Below are 22,383 nucleotides of genomic sequence, written 5' to 3'. Positions count from 1 at the left end.
ATTTGAACTAATTTCTCATCTAAAGAAGCAACGATGAAATCTCGTATTTTCTAGGCATCACATTTTCTATGTTAAACTATTAAATAGCTAACTAGGAATGAAGAAATAAAAAATGGAATCATGTTTCCTCTCTTAAATCAGAAACAAAAGTTACTTGGTACTTCAAAGTACTGATTGTCCTTGAGATGTAAAGGGAATGTCTAATGTTCCACATCAATAATCTGACCCACATCAGAAGCTATTTTGGATAACAGGAAATAGTTATCTTTATCAAACATATAAAAGTTCATGTTAATATGTGGCTGATTGTAAAACGACCCTGCCAAGAAGAAATGCATTAGAGCATTTCAGTCTGGTGGCCTGTACTTAAGGCTGAGTCAACACTTCCATGATACAGCTTCATCTTTGAGGCTCCAATAACTGAGCCAATTAAAACCAATTCCAGGTTAAAACTCCACACATAGCTTTCTGGGCAGAAAGGCTCTCTTTATAGAGACAATTTTACTTTTCTAAATGCACATCTTTAAAGATACTTTTATAGTTGTGATTAAAGCTTGGGGTTTTTGCTAATTTAAAAAGGTACTTTTTTTCTTTTTCTTGGATGTGTATGTGTTCATTAGAGTATTGCTTGGTTTTAAATAAAATAGGCAGAGTATGCTATTCAAGTGGTTCCTACCTTCCCAAAGCAAAGTTAAAATATTAAGTTCAGGAAAGTAATAATTAACAACTATTCTTCCTAAATGTCTTGGACATGAAATCGGAGCCAGTTACTTCTAGGATAATAAAGAGTGCGTTAACATCACAAATCTGTGGTTTAAATACCCTCCATGTTCGCAGTCTGTGGCTTGGCAGCGCTTGGAAGGAAAGAGCCACAGTTTGTTGTCTGTGACCCAGTGGCCATCTGTAGTGTGGCAAGAAGGGGATCTCATTGGCATTTCTCTCATAATGTGGCCTAGTTCCTAAAACCTGGCATGAGGATTAAAGTGATGAAGGGCCAGGGTCCAAGCTGAAGACGAAGTGTAGAACAACACAGGGAGACTCTAGGGACTACCCAGCATTAGCCCAGGAAGGACCTAAACCAGCAATTCCCTGCAAAATATTGCAAAAGCAAAATTGCGATTACAATCTGGTCACAACTTTACAGTTCCTGAAGGGCCAACACATAGCTGTCAGTTGCAGAGTTAGAATCTTACCTTTAACAGTATCTGGATCACAGGAGATGCTCCATTTATATGTGTCTTAGGAATAAAGTATCTACTAAATTGCCACTCTGACTGCATTTTACCAATAAAAGAGCACACAAATGCAAAGAAATGAATCAATCATAATGCAAAGTTTTCAAAACAGAGTGTCCTTATTTTTTTAACCTATAGCCTGATAGTTAAAATTTACTAGTTCATGTGACTACAGTGTGTAAGGAAGTCCTATAGAAAACTGTTTGCAACAGCCCTTCTGAAGCAACAGAAAAAAAATGATGTCGAGATTTTTTTTCATATATTTGTTGGCCAACATCACGGATCAATAGAGAAATGCAAATCAAAACCACAATGAGATACTATCTCATGCCAGTCAGAATGGTGATTATTAAAAAGTCAAGAAACAATAGATGCTGGCGAAGCTGTGGAGAAATAGGAACACTTTTACACTGTTGGTGGGAGTGTAAATTAGTTCAACCATTGTGGAAGACAGTGTGCTGATTCCTCAAGGATGTAGAACCAGAAATACCATTTGACCCAACAATCCCATTACTGGGTATATACCCAAAGGAATCTAAATCATTCTATTATCAAGATACATGCACACGTTTATTGCAGCATTATTTACAATAGCAAAGACATAGAACCAACCCAAATGCCCACCAATGATAGACTGGATAAAGAAAATGTGGTACATATACACCATGGAATGCCATACAGCCATAAAAAGGAATGAGATCATGTCCTTTGCAGGGATATGAATGAAGCTGAAAGCTATCATCCTCAGCAAACTAACACGGGAACAGAAAACCAAACACTGCCTGTTGTCACTCATAAGTGGGAGCTGAACAATGAGAACACATGGACACAGGGAGAGGAACAACATACACCAGGGCCTGTTGAGGGGTGAGGGGCAAGGGGAAGGAACCTAGATAATGGGTTAATAGGTGCAGCAGACCACCATGGCACATGTTAACCTATGTAACAAACCTGCACATTCTGCACGTGCATCCTGGAACTTAAAATAAATAAAAAATAAAAATAAATAATAAAAACACTAAAATGACGAACTAAAGCATGTGCACTCTCTTGCTTTCTCTCTCTCTCTCTCTCTCTCTCTTTCTCTCTCTCTTTTCAAAGGCACACTGTGGACAAGGTGAATTCACTAATATCCATTCAGTAAATATTTAGTGACTATTTACCTCATTTTGCAAAGTTGAAAAAGATACTGGCTATGGCCTCAATAGCTCTAACTATTTATAATAAGTGCTCTAATTACAGGTAAATGCAGTGTTCATAATTTTATATAAATTAAGCACACACTAAATATTAGTCATGCTTTTTAACTCAGAAGAGAGCTAAAAAGGCCATGTTTCTTAATGAAGTATATAATTTTATCACAAGGGAAAATGCTTGCAATTTCATAACTCTGGAGAGGGTCAGACACTCTAGAATCCAGTCCTATTTTGCCTTAACTAAATGCATGACTTTGTACCAGTCCATCTTTAGGAACCTCAATTTCTTGTCTTTAAAAATCAGAGTCAGGGCAGGGTGCAGTGGCTCATGCTTATAATCCCAGCAATTTGCAAGGCCAAGGCAAGTAGATCACAAGGTCAGGAGATGATCATCCTGGCCAACACGGTGAAACCTCATCTCTACTAAAAATATAAAAATTAGCTGGGTGTGGTGGCACACACCTGTAGTCCCAGTTTCCCAGGAAGCTGAGGCAGAAGAATCACATGAATCCGGGAGGCAGAGGTTGCAGTGAGCCAAGATCATGCCACTGCACTCCAGTGTGGTGACAGAGTGAGACTCTGTCACAAAAAAAAAAGAACGAAAAATCAGAGTTAAACAAGCTGATTTTGAAAGATTTTTCGAGACCCATTCCAAGATGGCCAAATAGGAAACGCTCCAATCTGCAACTCCCAGCATGATTGACACAGAAGACGGATGATTTCTGCATTTCTAGCTGAGGTACCTGGTTCATCTCAATGGAACTGGTTGGACAGTGGGTGCAGCCTATGGGGGGCAAGCTGATGAAGCAGGGCGGGCGTCACCTCACCCAGGAAGCACAAGGGGTCAGGGGATTTCCCTTTCCTAGCCAAGGGAAGCCGTGACAGACTGTACCTGGAAAAACAGGACACTTATGCCCAAATACTGTGCTTTTCCCAAGGTCTTAGCAACCAGCAGACAAGGAGATTCTCTCCTGTGCCTGGCTTAGCAAGTCCCACACCCATGGAGCCTTGCTCACTGCTAGCACAGCAGCATGAGATTGAACTGGTAGGTGGCAACTGGCTGGGGGAGGGGTGTCCTCCATTGCTGAGGCTTAAGTAGGTAAACAAAATGGCAGGGAAGCTCAAAATGGGCAGAGCCCATGCAGGTCAGCAAGACTTACTGCCTCTATACACTCCACCTCTGTGGGCAGGGCATAGCTGAACAAAAGGCAACAGACAGCTTCTGCAGACTTAAATGTCCCTGTCTGACAGCTCTGAAGAGAGCAGTGGTTCTTCCAGCATGGCATTTGAGCTCTGAGAAAGGACAGACTGTCTCCTCAAGTGGGTCCCTGAACCCCGTGTAGCCTAACTGGGAGACGCCCCCCAACTGGGGCCGACAGACACCTCATATAGGTAGGTGCCCCACTGGCATGAAGCTTCCAGAGGAAGGATCAGGCAGCAATATTTACTGTTCTGCAATATTTGCTGTTCTGCAGCCTCCACTAGTGATGCCCAAGCAAACCGGGTCTGGAGTGGACCTCCAGCAAACTCCGACAGATTTGCAGCTGAGGGACCTGACTGTTAGAAGGAAAACTAACAAACAGAAAGGAAGAGCATCAACATCAACAAAAAGGACATCTACACCAAAACCCCATCTGTAGGTCACCAATATCAAAAACCAAAGGTAGATAAAACCACAAAGATGGGGAGAAACCAGAGCAGAAAAGCTGAAAATTCTAAAAACCAGAACACCTCTTCTCCTCCAAAGGATCACAGCTCCTCACCAGCAATGGAACAACACTGGAAGGAGAATGACTTTGACAAGTTGACAGAAGTAGGCTTCAGAAGGTCGGTAATAACGAACTTCTCCGAGCTAAAGGAGCATGTTCAAATCCATCACGAGGAAGCTAAAAATCTTGAAAAAAGGTTAGACGAATGGCTAACTAGAATAAACACTATATAGAAGACCTTAAATGAACTGATGGAGCTGAAAACCATGGCATGAAAACTTCATGATGCATGCACAAGCTTCAATAGCCGATTTGATCAAGTGGAAGAAAGGGTATCAGCGATTGAAGATCAAATTAATGAAATTAAGTGAGAAGACAAGGTTAGAGAGAAAAGAGTAAAAGGAAATGAGCAAAGCCTACAAAAATAGGGGACTATATGATAAGACCAAATCTACGTTTGATTGGTATATCTGAAAGTGATGGGGAGAATGGAACCAAGTTGGAAAACACTCTTCCGGATATTATCCAGGAGAACTTCCCCAACCTAGCAAGGCAGGCCAACATTCCAATACAGGAAATAGACAGAACACCAAAAAGATACTCCTAGAGAAGAGCAGCCCCAAGACACATAATTGTCAGATTTGCCAAGGTTGAAATGAAGGAAAAATGTTAAGTGCAGCCAGAGAGAAAGGTTGAGTTACCCATAAAGAGAAGCCCATCAGACTAACAGCCCATCAGACTAACGGGATCTCTCAGCAGAAACTCAATGAGCCAGAAGAGAGTGGGGGCCAATATTCAACAATGTTAAAGAAAAGAATTTTCAACCCAGAATTTCATATCCAGCCAAACTAAGTTTCATAAATGAAAAAGAAATAAAATCCTTTACAGACAAGCAAATGCTGAGAGATTTTTGTCACCACTAGTACTGCCTTACAAGAACTCATGAAGGAAGCACTAAACATGGAAAGAAACAATCGCTACCAGCCACTGTAAAAACATGCCAAATTGTAAAGACCATTGACGCTATGAGGAAACTGCATCAATTAATGGGCAAAATAACCACCTAACATCATAATGACAGGATCAAATTCACACATAACAATATTAACCTTAAATGTAAATGGTCTAAATGCCTCAATTAAAAGACACACACTGGCAAATTGGATAAAGAGTCAAGACCCATCAGTGTGCTGCATTCGGAAGACCCATCTCATGTGCAGAGACACACATAGGCTCAAAATAAAGGGACGAAGGAAGATCTACCAAGCAAATGGAAAGCAAAAAAAAAAAAAAAAAAAAAGCAGGAGTTGCAATTCTAGTCCCTGATAAAACAGACTTTAAACCAACAAAGCTCATAAGAGACAAAGAAGGCTATTACATAATAGTAAAGGGATCAATTCAAAAAGAAGATCTAACTATCCTAAATATATATGCACCCAATAGAGGAGCACAAAGATTCATAAAGCAAGTCCTTGGAGACCTACAAAGAGACTTAGACTCTCACACAATAATAATGGGAGACTTTAACACCCCACTGTCAACATTAGACAGATCAATGAGACAGAAGGTTAACAAGGAAATTCAGGACTTGAACTCAGCTCTGCACCAAGCAGACCTAACAGACATCTACAGAACTCTCCACCCCAAATCAACAGAGCATACATTCTTCTCAGCACTACATCGCACTATTCTAAAATTGACCACATAACTGGAAGTAAACCACTCCTTGGCAAATGTAAAAGAACAGAAATCACAACAAACTGTCTCTCAGACCACAGTGCAATTAAATTAGAACTCAGGATTAAGAAACTCACTCAAAATCACACAACTACATGGAAACTGAATAACCTGCTCCTGAATGACTGCTGGGTAAATAACAAAATGAAGGCAATAACAAAGATGTTCTTTGAAACCAATGAGAACAAAGACGCAACATACCAGAATCTCTGGGACACATTTAAAGCAGTGTGTAGAAGGAAATTTTTAGCACTAAATGCCCACAAGAGAAAGCAGGAAAGATCTAAAATGGACACCCTAATACCACAGTTAAAAAAATCAGAAAAGCAAGAGCAAACAAATTCAAAAGCAAGCAGAAGGCAAGAAATAACTAAGATCAGAGCAGAACTGAAAGAGATAGGAAAACAAAAAGCCCTTCAAAAAAATCAATGAATCCAGAAGCTGTTTTTTTGAAAAGATCAACGAAATTGATAGACCACTAGCAAGACTAATAAAGAAGAAAAGAGAGAAGAAAGAAGCAATAAAAAAATGATAAAGGGGATATCACCACCGATCCCACAGAAATACAAAGTACCATCAGAGAATACTATAAACACCTCTATGCAAATAAACTGGAAAATCTAGAAGAAATGGATAAATTCCTGGACACATACACCCTCCCAGGACTAAACCAGGAAGCAGCTGAATCTCTGAATAGACCAATAAAAGGCTCTGAAATTGAGGCAATAAATAATGGCCTACCAACCAAAAAAAGTCCAGGACCAGATGGATTCACAGCCAAATTCTACCAGAGGTAGAAAGAGGAGCTGGTACTATTCCTTTTGAAACTATTCCAATCAATAGAAAAAGAGGGATTCCTCCCTAACTCATTTTATGAGGCCGGAATTATCCTGATACCAAAGGCTGGCAGAGACACAACAAAAAAAAGAGAATTTTAGACCCATATCCCTGATGAACATCAATGCAAAAATCCTCAATAAAATACTGGCAAACCGAATCCAGGAGCATATCAAAAAGCTTATCCACCACGATCAAGTTGGCTTCATCCCTGGGATGCAAGGCTGGTTCAACATATGCAAATAAATAAATGTAATCCATCACATAAACAGAACCAAGGACAAAAACCACATTATTATCTCAATAGGTGCAGAAAAGGCCTTTGAAAAAGTTCAACAGCCCTTCATGCTAAAAACTCTCAATAAACTAGGTATTGAGGGAACATATCTCAAAATAGTAAGAGCTATTTATGACAAACCCACAGCCAATATCATATTGAATGGGCAAAATCTGGAAGCATTCCCTTTGAAAACTGGCACAAGACAAGGATGCCCTCTCTCACCACCCCTAGTCAACATAGTGTTGGAAGTTCTGGCCAGGGCAATCATGCAAGAGAAAGAAATAAAGGGTATTCAATTAGGAAAAGAGGAAGTCAAATTGTCCCTGTTTGCAGATGACATGATTGTATATTTAGAAAACCCCATTGTCTCAGCCCAAAATCTCCTTAAGCTGATAAGCAACTTCAGCAAAGTCTCAGGATACAAAATCAATGTGCAAAAGTCACAAGCACTCCTGTACACCAACAACAGACAAACAGAGAGCCAAATCATAAGTGAACTCCCATTCACAACTGCTAAAAAGGGGATAAAATACTGAGGAATCCAACTTACAAGGGATGTGAAGAACCTCTTTGAGGAGAACTAAACTACTCCTCAACGAAATAAAAGAGGACACAAACAAATGGAAGAACATTCCATGCTCAGGGATAGGAATAATCAATATCGTGAAAATGGCCATATTGCCCAAGGTAATTTATAGATTCAATGCCATCCTCATCAAGCTACCAATGACTTTCTTCACAGAATTGGAAAAAACTACTTTAAAGTTCATATGGAACCAAAAAAGAGCCCTCATTGCCAAGACAGTCCTAAGCCAAAAGAACAAAGCTAGAGGCATCACGCTACCTGACTTCAAACTATACTACAAGACTACAGTAACCAAAACAGCATGGTACTGGTACCAAAACAGAGATATAGACCAATGGAACAGAACAGAGCCCTCAGAAATAATACCACACATCTACAAACATCTGATCTTTGACAAACCTGACAAAAACAAGAAATGGGGAAAGGATTCCCTATTTAATAAATGGTGCTGGGAAAACTGGCTAGCTATATGTAGAAAGCTGAAACTGGATCCCTTCCTTACACCTTATACAAAAATTAATTCAAGATGGATTAAAGACTTAAATGTTAGACCTAAAACCATAGAAACCCTAGAAGAAAACCTAGGCAATACCATTCAGGACATAGGCTTGGGCAAGAACTTCATGACTAAAACACCAAAAGCAATGGCAACAAAAGCCAAAATAGAGAAATGGGATCTAATTAAACTAAAGGGCTTCTGCACAGCAAAAGAAACTACCATCAGAGTGAACAGGCAACCTACAGAATGGGAGAAAATTTTGCAATCTACCTATCTGACAAAGGGCTAATATCCAGAATCTACAAAGAACTCAAATTTACAAGAAAAAAAACAAACAACCCCATCAAAAAGTGGGCAAAGGATATGAACAGACACTTTTCAAAAGAAGACATTTATGCAGCCAACAGACACATGAAAAAATGCTCATCATCCCTGATCATTAGAGAAACGCAAATCAAAACCACAATGAGATACCATCTCACGCCAGTTATAATGGTGATCACTAAAAAGTCAGGAAACAAAAGATGCTGGAGAGGATGTGGAGAAACAGGAATGCTTTTACACTGTTGGTGGGAGTGTAAATTAGTTCAACCATTGTGGAAGACAATGTGGCAATTCCTCAAAGATCTAGAACTAGAAATACCATTTGACCCAGCAGTCTCATTACTGGGTATATACCCAAAGGATTATAAATCATGCTACTATAAGGACACATGCACATGTATGTTTATGGCAGTGCTATTCACAATAGCAAAGACTTGGAACAAACCCAAAAGTCCATCAATGATAGACTGGATAAAGAAAATGTGGCTCATATATACCACGGAATAATACTATGCTGCCATAAAAAAGAGGAGTTCATGTCCCTTGCAGGGGCATGGAAGAAGCTGGAAAACATCATTCTCAGCAAACTATCACAAAGACAGAAAACTAAACACCACATATTCTCACTCACAGGTGGGAAATGAACAATGAGAACACTTGGAGATGGGGGGTGGTGGGGGGTCCATCACATACCAGGGCCTGTCTAGGGCGCTGGGGAAGGATAGCATTAGGATAAATACCTAATGTAAATGAGGAGTTGATGGGTGCAGCAGACCAACATGGCACATGTATACCTATGTATCAAACCTGCACGCTGTGCACATGTATCCTAAAACTTAAAGTATAATAAAAAAGAAAGTTTTTTCCATCAAAAATTATGAAATTTTATAACTCTTTCAAGATCACAACATTTCAACCATTAAGTGTCACCTAGGAAACTATTTTAAAATGCAGATCTATTCCTGCTAGTGACGTTTACTTTTAAAAAAACGCAGATCATTGTATAGATAATGTTAAATTGCCAAAGTGGGATGTTTAATATTACTAGCCATCTTCCATATATTTATAAATGTTTAATGGAGTTTTATACAACTATTGTTATCATCATATTAAATGCATAAAGATGATTTCAAGACTCAGTGTTGTCGTGAAACTATTTTTTTTAAAGCACAAAGTAACATAAGAAAATATACAAAACTTTCAAATATATCAGAAATAACATTCCTTATTTGATTATTATTATGGTGGCAAGAGTTATTATTTTGAGAAGGAGCCATTTTATCACACAGTTGAGCCATATTTCATAAGAAACAAAAATATAAAATCAAATAAAAGTTGTTAGAGCATTATTTGTACACATGCATTTCCAGTCTGATTAAAACATCCTTTATATTAATTAGTTATTAAATTCATTAATTATGCATAGGTGTTTACCTAGAATAATTACATACTCAAAGAAGTGTCATACCATTAGAACACAAAATGGTCTCAGAATATCTGACTCTTACTCAAGAGTTTGGCAATTCTTTCTCAACAAAGTGTTTTCACACCTTTTGACTTTTACAGACACAAGAGCAAAGCACTGTTTAGGAATTGTTTACATCTTCACTGAATAAGACAAAGTCCAGAGACAGAAATTTTCACCAGTGTTTTTATATGCCATGCATCACATTTCCTACTAATTGTTGGAACAGAGAAATTAAAGACATATAATTAGCATGAATATATCCAGAAATAAGCAAAGTGATTACTAGTTTCTCATCATGATTATTCAGTATGACCTAAATGATTTTGGTGGGAAACTTGATATTGAAATAATTAATATACAAAATGATCTTTCTTTGTAAAGAAATGTATAGGCAAGCTTCACTTCATTAAATAACCATGAAATCATCTTTATAATAAGTATTTTGAACCCAGAAAGATAAAGTTTTAAGTGATGGGTGGGCTCCCAGCATAAGTAAGCCGTAGAGAGGTTGCCTGACAGCGCTCAGGAGCTAGTGCTGGGCCGGGCACGGTCACTTATGCCTGTAATCCCAATACTTTGGGAGGTCCAGGTGGGAGGATTGCTTGATGCCAGAAGTTCAAGACTACCCTGCACAACATAGTGAGCCCTCGTCTCTATAAAAATTTTTTTTTTAAATTAGCCAGGCATGGTGGCACATGCCTGTCATCCCAGCTACTTGTGAGGCTGAGGTGGGAGGATTGCTTGAGCCCAGGAGGTTGAGGCTGTGTTGAGCTGTGATCTCACCACCGCACTCCAGCCTGAATGACAGAGTGAGACCCTGTCTCAAAACAGCAACAACAACAACAAAAGGAGCTAGTGTTGATTCTGGTCAAGGGAGCATTGAGATGAGGATGAGAGAGTCTCCCTTTTACAAGACTGATTCCAGATACAATTTGAAACAGCTAATGGCTCCCTTTGATGTTTTGCTTCCATTCTTCTTCATACTTTTCTACCTCTTAATTTCTCTTCTGCAATGACCCTAAAGTCTTCAGGGTCTCAAGTCCTCCAAATTCTGACCTCCTCCCAGGACTAGCTTCATGGTGTGTGAGCTGAGTGGTTGCACAGGGTCCTGCACGCTGATGGGTCCTGCACACAGTTTTATGCCCTGCTGTGTATTAATTGCTCTTAATAACTGTTTATTTTGTGCTGAGTACTGAAAATAAGGTAGCCAATCTTGCCTCCTATCCATAATGATCCTGTGGTCATTAACAGCTATGCAAAAGAACAACCTTGAAAGAATATGCTTGAATATATGAATACTGAGTTACCCCTCAATTCTGTCGGAGACTAAAATCCCTCAAATATATACTTAGGAACTTGGTTTGCCACTTAACCACTCTAGAACTCTGTTATTTCATCTGCAAAATAAGAACAGCAAATTATGAACTCTAAGTTCCTTCCCATCTAAACAACCACACCAGCCTATAAGGACTTGCGCTTTTTAAAGGGAAGAGGTTTTTGCAGAGTAAAGGATGACATGAAAATAATTTAGACCATCCAGTAGTCTGCTACCCTGGTTAATTTCCTTAATTATATGTGTCTGTTTTTGTGGAAGTTTTATTTATTCAACTATTCATTAAATAAATACCCATAGTATCTACCACTCAGTTTTTAAATTTCCCCAATTACTATGTCACTCTCGTAGACCACAGCTCCATGAGGAAACAAAGTCTTTAAGTTACTCTTACATTTGTTTTCAAAAGACTTGAGCACAGTAGATGCCCAACAAATATTTGTTAAATGCATGAATGTATGATTGAATAAACTAAGTACCTGCTAAATGTCAGCTGAAAAAACATGAGTACCTACTTGTGCTTAGTACTGGATATCCAAAGTTGAATAAGACAAGATGCCTACTTTCAAGGTTCTAATATACTAATGGGGCACAGAGATGCTTACATAAACCCTTACAGACTAATGCAGGCAACACCTTAACAGAAACATATTCAAAGTAGAGTACAAACGAGGAATCCTCTCACTCTGGCTGCTGGTATTAGGAAAGGCTTCACAGAGGAGGCAGGATTTGAGCTGAGTCTTGAAGCTCGAGAAAGGCAAAAGGTAAAAAGAACATGTAAGGCAGGGAAATGAGATTGAGATTGGCTTGAAGGGATCTAGAAAGTGTTCGGGGGATTGCAACCCCATGGTTTATGGAGGCTGAATAGAAATGAAGAACGGAAGGTTAATCGAAGTCAGGCAATGAACACCCTTCCAGCCATAATGAGTTTATCTGGAAGGTTATAGTGAGTCCCTGCAAGCTTCTAAAGAGGGAAAAAGGCAATGGATGTAACTGGAGTTGCGTTTTTAAAGATCTGTCTTATTACAACACTGGGATGTGGTCCAGTTGAATTCCTAGGTTTCTGGATGTACTGTAAAAATTCCACTTTTTTCTGTTGAATAGTAAAGCAAGGAATGCTCATATCAGCCAAAATTGGATAAAATGAAAATAATCCGTGAGAAGCCCCAGAAAAGCGAAGAAGCTGAAAAGGCAGGCCGTGAATATGGAATCAGTGTAATTCTTGGCAAGGTGAACACAGTAGCTCTTAACTTATAACAACAACAACATATAACAGATACAACATCAACGAATAACAACAATAACAACGACAAAGAACATCAAGATAGGTCCTGAGAATCTCAAAATTCTTCCCAAGTCAGTAAACAAGTCAACAGCAGAATAAAGAATAGGCAGATGAAAGGGACTCAAAGTGTCTCCTAACACATGTGAGGAGAAAGGAAGCAAATGAATGGAAGGCAATTGCATAATTCTAGGTAAATAACTTTTTTAATATGGGTGGAGATCACTGTTTACTAAATATGAAAGATTAATATCAGCAGAGGAAGGAATTGTTTGTTTTTAATCTAAGAGTCATTGTGAACAATGGAAAACAAAAAGGAACATAAGTTACCACAGAAACCATTTGTTAAATACTTAACAAACTTCACGACATCAAAATAAGTCAAAATTGCACATGGATAATTTGATACTGAATCTGTCTGGGGCAGTCACCAACTTCTTTGAGATGTTTCCATGTATTTATTTGAGAAGAAACAAATAGAAAATTATCATTGTCTATCCTCAGCATTATAGAAGGGCTGCATATATTCTTATACAGTAAATTCTCAACTATTTAAAATAAATTACTACTTATGATTAATTGAATACCTATGATTAACACTGAATACTTATGATTAACAATTGCCGAATTAAACTACGGACTGTCATACAAAGATCAGAAACTAGGTATTTAGGTGTAAGAAGCACACACACACACACACACACACACACACACACAAAAGTGTCAATATCCTCATTAGCCCCAATCTGAAAGAATATAAAAGAGAATAATAACAACCTGGGATGTGAATTGTTTTTCTAAGTTTCTTAAGATATATGAGGGATCTGCCACAAGAAACTGAAAGTCTGGTTCCCCGCTTTATAAGTACATATTACCTTAAATTATACATTCATGGAACTCTAAATTTCATGGGCACTGGTGTGGTCTTCTCTCCTATTACTGAGGCCAACCCAAGGCCTCAGGTCTGATTCAACATAGACAGGGTCACATATTAGCCAGCAAGCACAGTGGCTAATAGAGTTTTTCCAAATGCAGATGCAATTTCCCCAATTCAATTGCCTTACTTTTGGGGAGAGTTCCATCCAGGTTTTGATGGAGAGGAAATCCCAGAGTTACAATGTTTCAGACAATCCAGTCACCTGTAGCATCATACTTTCTCTTTTCTTTTCAAGAATTTGAGCCCTGGGCCGGGCGCGGTGGCTCACGCCTGTAATCCCAGCACTTTGCGAGGCTGAGGCGGGCGGATCACCGGGTCAGGAGATCGAGACCATCCTGGCTAACACGGTGAAACCCCGTCTCTACTAAAAATACAAAAAAATTAGCCGGGCGCGGTGGCGAGCGCCTGTAGTCCCAGCTACTCAGGAGGCTGAGGCAGGAGAATGGCGTGAACTCGGGAGGCGGAGCTTGCAGTGAGCCGAGATCGCGCCACTGCACAAGCGCGAGATTCCGTCTCAAAAAAAAAAAAAAAAAGAATCAGAGCCCTGGCAGAGGTAATAAAACAATGACCAAAGCAAGGAAAATAGACATTTCTGACTCCATAAAGATCTTCCCCAAAACACAAGCAGGAATAATACTAGTTTTGTTACATAGCAAAAATCTAGAGAAATAATGACAAGGGGTGCAAGTGGAGACGTCTAAGGGGAGGGGTGCCCAAGGAAAGAAGGCATTGAGAGGCGGGGCAGCCACACACAAGCGTTCAAGATGGTACCGAGAGGAGAATTTCACAAAGGTCATCGTCAGCTCATAGCACGGTCCCCAACTCCACAAGAGCGGGAGGCCGATTGAGGGAGGGCCTGAAAGAAGAGACGTCTTACCCTTAGGACTTATTTCTAAATGGGCTCTACATAAGGTGTAGAATCATATTTAACGAGTTCTTAAAGAATTACTCTTAACCAGTGAATTTCTGAGCATCCTGAACTTCCTTATGGGCAATGCACAAAGCCATTCTTTATTTTTCCAGAAATGATTTTAAATGGTAGGCAGGCACACGTACACCTGCTCAGACCTGATATTTATATATAAAATACACATAATCTTTTTATACATTATGAACATGTAGAAACATGTACATGTAAAGAAAATTAACAACATTAACACAGTTGATCGCTCCCTCCTTGAACTCATTATTTCTTTGGCTTTGGGACCTTCCTTTTATCTTTTTTCTTCCTACCACACAGGCTGCAGCTTCTTAGTCTCATATATGGGACTCTACTCATTCCCCACTTCCCTCAGTGTTGACTGCCCCATTTCACAAACCTCTTTTCTTCTTATCTGTCCTGGCTCCCTGGGTGGTGCCAACCAATCTCACAGCTTTAAATGCTACCTCTGTGCTGACAATGTCCAAATATTTTCTCCTGCTGTGTCTCCTCCACTGATCTCTACAGTTACATATATATACTCAACTCCTTTCCTGGAAGTCTACCAGGCATCTAAAATGTAACATGTCCAAAATAAGCTCTCAGTTTTCCTCCTCAATGCTGTTCCCCATAATGGTTTTTCTTTATTTCAAAACTAAAAATAAGAGGACCAACTTTAATTTTTTCTCTTATACACCAAACCTAATCCATCAACACATTGTTTTAATCTTACCTTCAAAATATATCCAGAATGTTACCACCCCTCTCCCCATCCACTGTTCAAGCCATCATCTGTCTCTTGACTTGTCAAAAATAACCTCTATTCTGGACTCCCAGCTTCCCCCATTGAAAATCAATATAATATTAACTATTTATATTATATGCACTTAACAAATACTTTTGAAGTGTCCATATTATGAAATGCACTATGCTAGACAATGTGTAGGTCAGGATGTGAGTCTGACCCAATTCCTGTCCTCAAGGTTTTTATATTCTGGGTGAATAGTTTAGATACATATGTGCAACCCAATACAAGCAACACGAGATAATTGTCATATTGTGCTATAAAGAGCTAGAGGGGTTTAGAGGAAGGAGAGGAAATTTCTGATTGTTTTGGCAATAAAGCCTTTGCGGAGGAGGTTGCATTGAAGTTAGGCCTTGAAGATAAGTCAGGTTTTAGGAATAGTGACTTGAGCTCATTCCAGAAGGTGCCCCAGAAGGAGATGAAAGAGTCAGGACATCTTCTGAGCATGGAAAGCAGTGACACTTGGCTGACATAGGTGGATATCTAGGGGAGCTAGAGGAAAAAGAGCTATTACAGTTAAAATGGACTTAGAATATGGAATCTGAGCCAAAGAAGTTGGGAATTCAACAGGGAGGTCAAAGAAGTAATTTTGGTACATGTGTTTAATGTTACATCATAAGAGTAACAAAATTAAGGTAATATGTTTACAAAAACTCATGTGGAGGCAATATGATATAGAGGGATACTTTATGTTTTATTTGTAGGCCTTAGACACTCTTACTTTTAGAGGCCTGCCACACACTATATCAAAGGTGCAATAAAGTGTACTTACATGCCATATGAAATATATTGACACATATATAATTTTTGAATTGATTTACATTTGACTGCTTGCCATAATTTAGCATTTATAAACCTTTGCTCTTTTTTTTTTTTAACAGTTTTCTTTTTCTATTTGAGAGACAATATTTTATAGGTCACTGAAGATCCTGAAGGCCTGAAGCACTTTCTCCATAAAGCTCAATGGACGAAATAGGTTTACAAACAGAGAGGCTTAGAGGACCAAGCACTACACAAATGTAAAGACTTCATAAATTTATTAATAAGAGTAATGTGAACAAGTAATATACCAGTTAAAAGGAAAATGTGCTTAAAACGTTGTGTTTACAAAAACAACAAACACATCAGTCATTCAGGCAAGATGTGTATCTTTAAACTGATTTTATAGTAAAAAACCACTCTTGACTAAAACCAAAATTCAGATATACATTCTTCAAGAAGAGGGCAGCTAAAACAGGACCCAATTTAATTGGTTTAATTGGTTCATTGCCTTAACCAATTTTATCTTCGGTTCATTAAGTTAGGCATAATGATTTATTCATTTATCTATCAAAAATGTATTTAACTATGATGCTCCAAAACATAAAGAAATGATCACTGTATTGTATCATACTTAAATTTGAGATAATTTTACACAACATTTATGTGGGAAAAGAGAGATTAAACCCAAAGGGATTTCAGCCTAAATATAATAAATGAGTTTTTGACACTGTTTTGTGTTTTAGTAAGAGTCATTAAGTTAGAGTAATAAAGTATGAAGTTTTTTGGACTTTTAAGTTTAGGGGTACATGGGCAGGTATGTTACATGGGTAAATTTGTGTCATGGAGGTTTGTTGTACACATTATTTTATCATCCAGATATCAAACATAGTACTTATTAGTTATTTTTCCTGATCCTCTCCCTCCTCCTAGCCTCCATCTTCCAATGGGCCACAGTGTCTGTTGTTACCCTCTATGTGTCCATGTGTTCTCATCATGTAGCTCCCACTTATAAGTGAGGACATATAGTATTTGGTTTTCTGTTCCTGTATCAGTTTGCTAAGGATAATGACCTCTAGCTCCATCCATGTCCCTGCAAAAAACATGATCTTGTTCTTTTTATGGCCGCATAGTATTCCAAGGCATATATGTACCACATTTTTTTATGCATTCTACCATTGATGGGCATTTAGACTGATGCAATGTATTTACTATTCTGAGTAGTGCTGCAATGAATATCCGAGTGCATGTTTCTTTATAATAGAATGATTTATATTCCTCTGGGTATATACCCAGTAATGGGATTGCTGGGTTGAATGATATTTTTGTCTTTAAGTCTTTGGGGAATCACCACACTGTCCTCCACAAAGGTTGAACTAATTTACACTCCCACCAACAGCATATAAGCATTCCTTTTTCTCCACAAGCTTGCCAATATCAGTTATTTTTCTTTTTTGTTTTTTTTTGTTTTTTTTTTTTTTGACTTTCTAATGAGAGCCATTCTGACTGTTGTGAGATAGTTTTGGCTTTGATTGGCATGTCTCTAATCATCAGTGATGTTGAGCTTTTTTTCATATAAAAGCCAAGGCAATCCTAAGCAAAAAGAACAAAGCAGGAGGCATCATGCTACCCAACTTCAAACTATACTACAGGGCTACGGTAACCAAAACAGCATAGTACTGGTAGAAAAACAGATACATAGATCAATGCAACAGAACAGAGAACCCAGAAATAAGACCACATAGCAACAACCATCTGATCTTTGACAAACCTGACAAAAACAAGCAGTGAGGAAAGTCTTCACTATCCAATAAATGGTGCTGGAATAACTGGCTAGCCATTTGCAGAAGACTGAAACTGGACCTCTTCCTTACAGCATATACAAAAATTAACTTAAGATGTATTAAAAACTGAAATGTAAAACACAAAACTATAAAAACCCCCAGAAGACAAGCTGGGCAATACCACTCAGGACACAGGAACAAAGATTTCATGATGAAGACACCAAAAGCAACTGCAACAAAAGCAAAAATTGACAAATGGGATATAATTAAACTAAAGAGCTTCTACACAGCAAAAGAAACTCATCACAGTGAACAGACAACCTACAGAATGGGAGAAAATCTTTGCAAACTATGCAACTGACAAAGGTCTAATATCCAGCATCTATAAGGAACTTAAATTTACAAGAAAAAATCACAATGCCATTAAAAAGTGGGCAAAGAACATGAACAGGCACTTTTCAAAAGAAGAAGATATACAAGCAGCCAACAATCATAAGTATAAAAATTAATCAAGGCATTATAAAAATGTTTCAATCCTCACAAAATGTCAAGCTTTTTATTTCCCAAGCTATGATCATAGCCAATTATGCTAAATTAAAAGAAAGTTACATTTTCATCAATTATTCATTATTATTTCATTCTACTTTTCAGTATACTTTCTGTTAGTCTGAAGTTTTCTTTTGTGTAATGAACTTATAGGAAATATTATACTTAAAACAAAAAAGGTTTAAGGTTTTTATTACTCAAAAAATTTTCAAGAGGAGATTGTGATTACCTTATACTGAACAATTAGCAAATTTTTTCATAGCTGTATCTCCAAGGGTAAATTCTTATCCTTTTTTGTTTGTTTGTTTCTCTTTGAATCTATTCACAAGGTTTAAAAATCAAAATTTGTCCTTGCAGAAAATAATCCTACTCTCCTATTAATTTTTTTTGTATATACAACACCTAAGCATACACATTTTAATGTTTTCTGGCATTTATCACTTGTTCTATAAGATTGCATTGATGTCACCCCCATTCTACAATAACCAACACTGATATGTTCATTTTAAAAACATAAAGTTTAATATAGTATGTTCACATTTAAAATGTAGTTAATAAAAGTCAGCCAACAAGTTCTTTTTAAGTAACTATGAAAGATTACAAAAAGCCTTAAAATGTTGTCACTATCTAAAAGAAGTTTATAATCTGAAGAGTTCAGCCATTTATTTTCTTAGTTGTGACTATAAACTAAGTAACTCCATAAGCCACCTGTTAATGGGATCCCCTTTAGTTAGTCTTGAAAAGCAGAATATGTATGTACTAATTATGTGCATTTAAAGTTTTAATACTCCTTTATTATACTATTGTCCTGTATTTGCTTTTAAGGTTATATTTAAATTGATTAAAGTTCCAGAAACATTCATTATTCTTAAAAGCAAATGAAACTCCGCATTGCAGTCTGACTGCTCATCCATAATTCAGTATCCCAGCCTAAAACATTATGCTCAAACAAGCACAAATATTGGCAAAGGTGAAATATTGAACGGTTACTCTTGCAGCTAAATTATGTAGCAATCTCTGTGTGTGCTTTAATTTCCTAGTCCCAGAAATAAAAACTAAAAGCAGGAAAAATAGTCAGCAATTATGGGTGTAAGCTAAATAAGCAAGGGAGTAATGCCAAGTTGCCATTATTCAAAGCTCCATGCTCTTTATTAGTTATGCACAGGTCTGAAATGACAATGAAACCCAAAAATGGGAGGAAAAAAACTCCAAACACATTAGTTACTCATTATATATATCTAGACAAAGAAAAAGGATTCTAGGAGAATGTTCTTATGAATTTAAACTTTGAAAATTAGCAACTCTGGTTCTGTTTACACTAATGGAAATTTACTTTTCTTCAAATTTGTCTTCATTATCTGGGCAATAACACCAGCCCTCCATTTATTAGGATCTTGGGCACTTGTTTGGAGGTTCCAGCGGGTAAGCAGCGTTAGTAAATACCCTTGACAGGGGACAGATCTCCTCTTTCTGTGGAGATTGGCCCCTCTTTGGACTTAAAGCAGTAGTAAATATGCACAGTGACAACTGAGAGCAAGAGACCTGCACCCCACCAACTGAATCAGCAGAATTAATCCAGCTGATCAATTTGTTAAGACACACTCACCAGATCACTTTCACTTCCTGCCATTTCACTGAGTTTCCTTTGATGCAGGCTAGATGTATTATATTTTGTAGCAGTACAGACTTTACATTTTGTAGCCAACATAACCTATAGACATGAAGTAATTGATACCAAAGGCTGGTGATAAGGATCTCGTGCTCAGGAGTTTTGTCTTCTGAATTTTAAGGCTTACTCTTCTAACTTTGTCAGATACCCTTATGCCACCTTATAACTCTCTCTTTTATAGAAAGGAAAGCTAATTAATGCAATAAGTATAGTTACTTCGTTATGTAATAAAATGACTAGTTTTATACAGCACAGAGTATACAAAACGATTAACATTCCTCCAAAAATCTGGATAGTTAGAAAAATTTGCAGGAAAAAATTGCAACAAATTATCAAGCTGTGCCTTCTCATCTAGTTTTCTTCCATGACTATTTGAATGACTCACCATATCACAGAATTTATCATTTTTAAAGCTCCTTTAGTAAATTATCTCATCGAGCTTCACAACAATTCTGAGAGGGGCTAAGCAGATGGGAGCAATCCACATTTTGCAAATGGGGCACCTAGACAGGTAGATGTTAAATAAGGCATCCACTGTCACAGGCCTAGTGTGTGACAGGGTGGCAGGCTCCAGCTCTTTCATCCATGCCACAGATTTCTCAAGCAAAACTAAATCTACTATAAAAACATAATAAAACACAACATTAAATTATCCATACTCTTCACTTTCCTCTCACCCCAACCCAATTATCTTAATAAAAGGACTTCCACTCAAACTAGTATCAGAATGAAGAGTAGAGTGTTTGTAGGAACACAGTCTGATTCTGATTGAGTTTATTCAAATCTGCTGTTTGCAACTTTCACTTATGGTCAACATGTATGTCATGCAGAGAATGTTCACACCTAATACACTCAAAGGAAAATCTGCTTTATTACCTTATTATCTTCCCCACACTTTTGTAAGGGATTCACAGGCTTCCTTTCCATCATTTCATAGATGATGTCATTGAGGCACAAAATGGTTCAGTAATTTACCCTCAGACAAACAGCCAAGACAAACATAGACAGTGGAATGGAACTCAAATTCAGCATTGCATCTACCCAGGTGACAATGTACAACTGAAATCTGAGATCCTTGGGTACTGGGCAGACCCAAGCAGAGAAATTTTCAGCCCATGGAAAAGATCTAGACCCAATTCAGCAAGGATCTTTTATCTAACAAGGTTCTTTCTGGCATGACATGAGGGATTGGTCAGCAAGAAATAGGAAACACATACCACTTACACTGAAGCATCACAAACCAGTCAAGGCAGACAAACATTAGTAGGGAGGTCACTTGAAGACAGAAGCTGTCAATCAAGTTGGTGGTCTCTGGACAGACATGGAGAAACTCCTAGTTCCACCAATATCCTGATTTTCTATAGCTGTGAGCACGTTCTGGGTCATGAATATCCAGATTTAAGAGCCTAGTGTGTATCTGAAGGTCAAGGACAATGCTTAACTGGAAATCACTGCTCTGCACAGCAAATACATTGTAAGCAAAGAAAGTGGGTCTGTGACAAATTAATATCACTGATACTGTGCGAAACCACAATGATCATTTGTCGGAGATACTAGAAAACGTAAAAGTCAAGCTACAACATTATTTTTAAGTTCTCTTAGCAAAGACTAGCACAAAACTCTTCTAAATCGGGGTATTTTTATACCTTAAAACCATTCATTTGAAGGCTGGGCTTATGACATTGAACATATCATTAGAATTCTGACAATGAAGCAATGAATATATCATTGGGATTATGACAAAGAAAACATATTTTTAGATAACTAGAGGCGATAATTATATGTGTTTCAAGGAATATTGAAACACAAATGTAAAAAAAATTGACAATTAGAATCTATTCACCTATGAGTTTCTATAGCATTTCCCTGTGAGTTCTCTTCTAGAAAGCAGAGAACAGCAGCTGGGCACGGTGGCTTATGCCTGTAATCCCGCACTGTGGGAGGCCGAGGCAGGCAGATCACCTGAGGTCAGGAGTTTGAGGCCAGCCTGGATAACATAGTGAAACCCTGTCTCTACTAAAAAAACAAAAACTAGCCGGGCATGGTGGCGCATGCCTGTAATCCCAGCTACTCAAGAGGCTGAGGCAGGAGAATCGCTTGAACAGGGAGGCGGAGGTTGGAGTGAGCCGAGATAGCGCCACTGCACTCCAGCCTGGAAGACAGAGCAAAATTCCATCTTAAAAAGAAAATCCAAAGCAGAGAAGAGCACCACTGAGGGATACAGGACTAGTCTGTACCCTGCCACGAACCATTCATCTCATCACATCGCTTCATCTCTCTGGGCCTCTTTTGCCTCATTTTTCTTAAAAAGTTTCTAAATATCGGCCAGGCGCCTATAATCCCAGCACTTTGGGAGGCCGAGGCGGGCGGATCACGAGGTCGGGAGATCGACACCATCCTGGCTAACACGATGAAACCCCGTCTCTACTAAAAATACAAAAAAGTAGCCGGGCGAGGTGGCGGGCGCCTGTAGTCCCA

At 38.3% G+C, this 22,383-nt stretch overlaps 1 protein-coding gene across 1 annotated transcript in view; it reads right to left on the bottom strand.

Moving 5' to 3' along the window:
* The window catches only part of SYNE1 (spectrin repeat containing, nuclear envelope 1), a 570,706-nt gene that overhangs the window by 539,640 nt on the left and 8,683 nt on the right, over positions 1–22,383 (bottom strand). The window lies entirely within an intron of this gene.

Source organism: Mandrillus leucophaeus, unplaced genomic scaffold, assembly GCF_000951045.1.
Source record: "Mandrillus leucophaeus isolate KB7577 unplaced genomic scaffold, Mleu.le_1.0 Scaffold524, whole genome shotgun sequence".
NCBI lineage: Eukaryota > Metazoa > Chordata > Mammalia > Primates > Cercopithecidae > Mandrillus > Mandrillus leucophaeus.
This window is presented reverse-complemented; position numbering and strand designations above follow the sequence as displayed.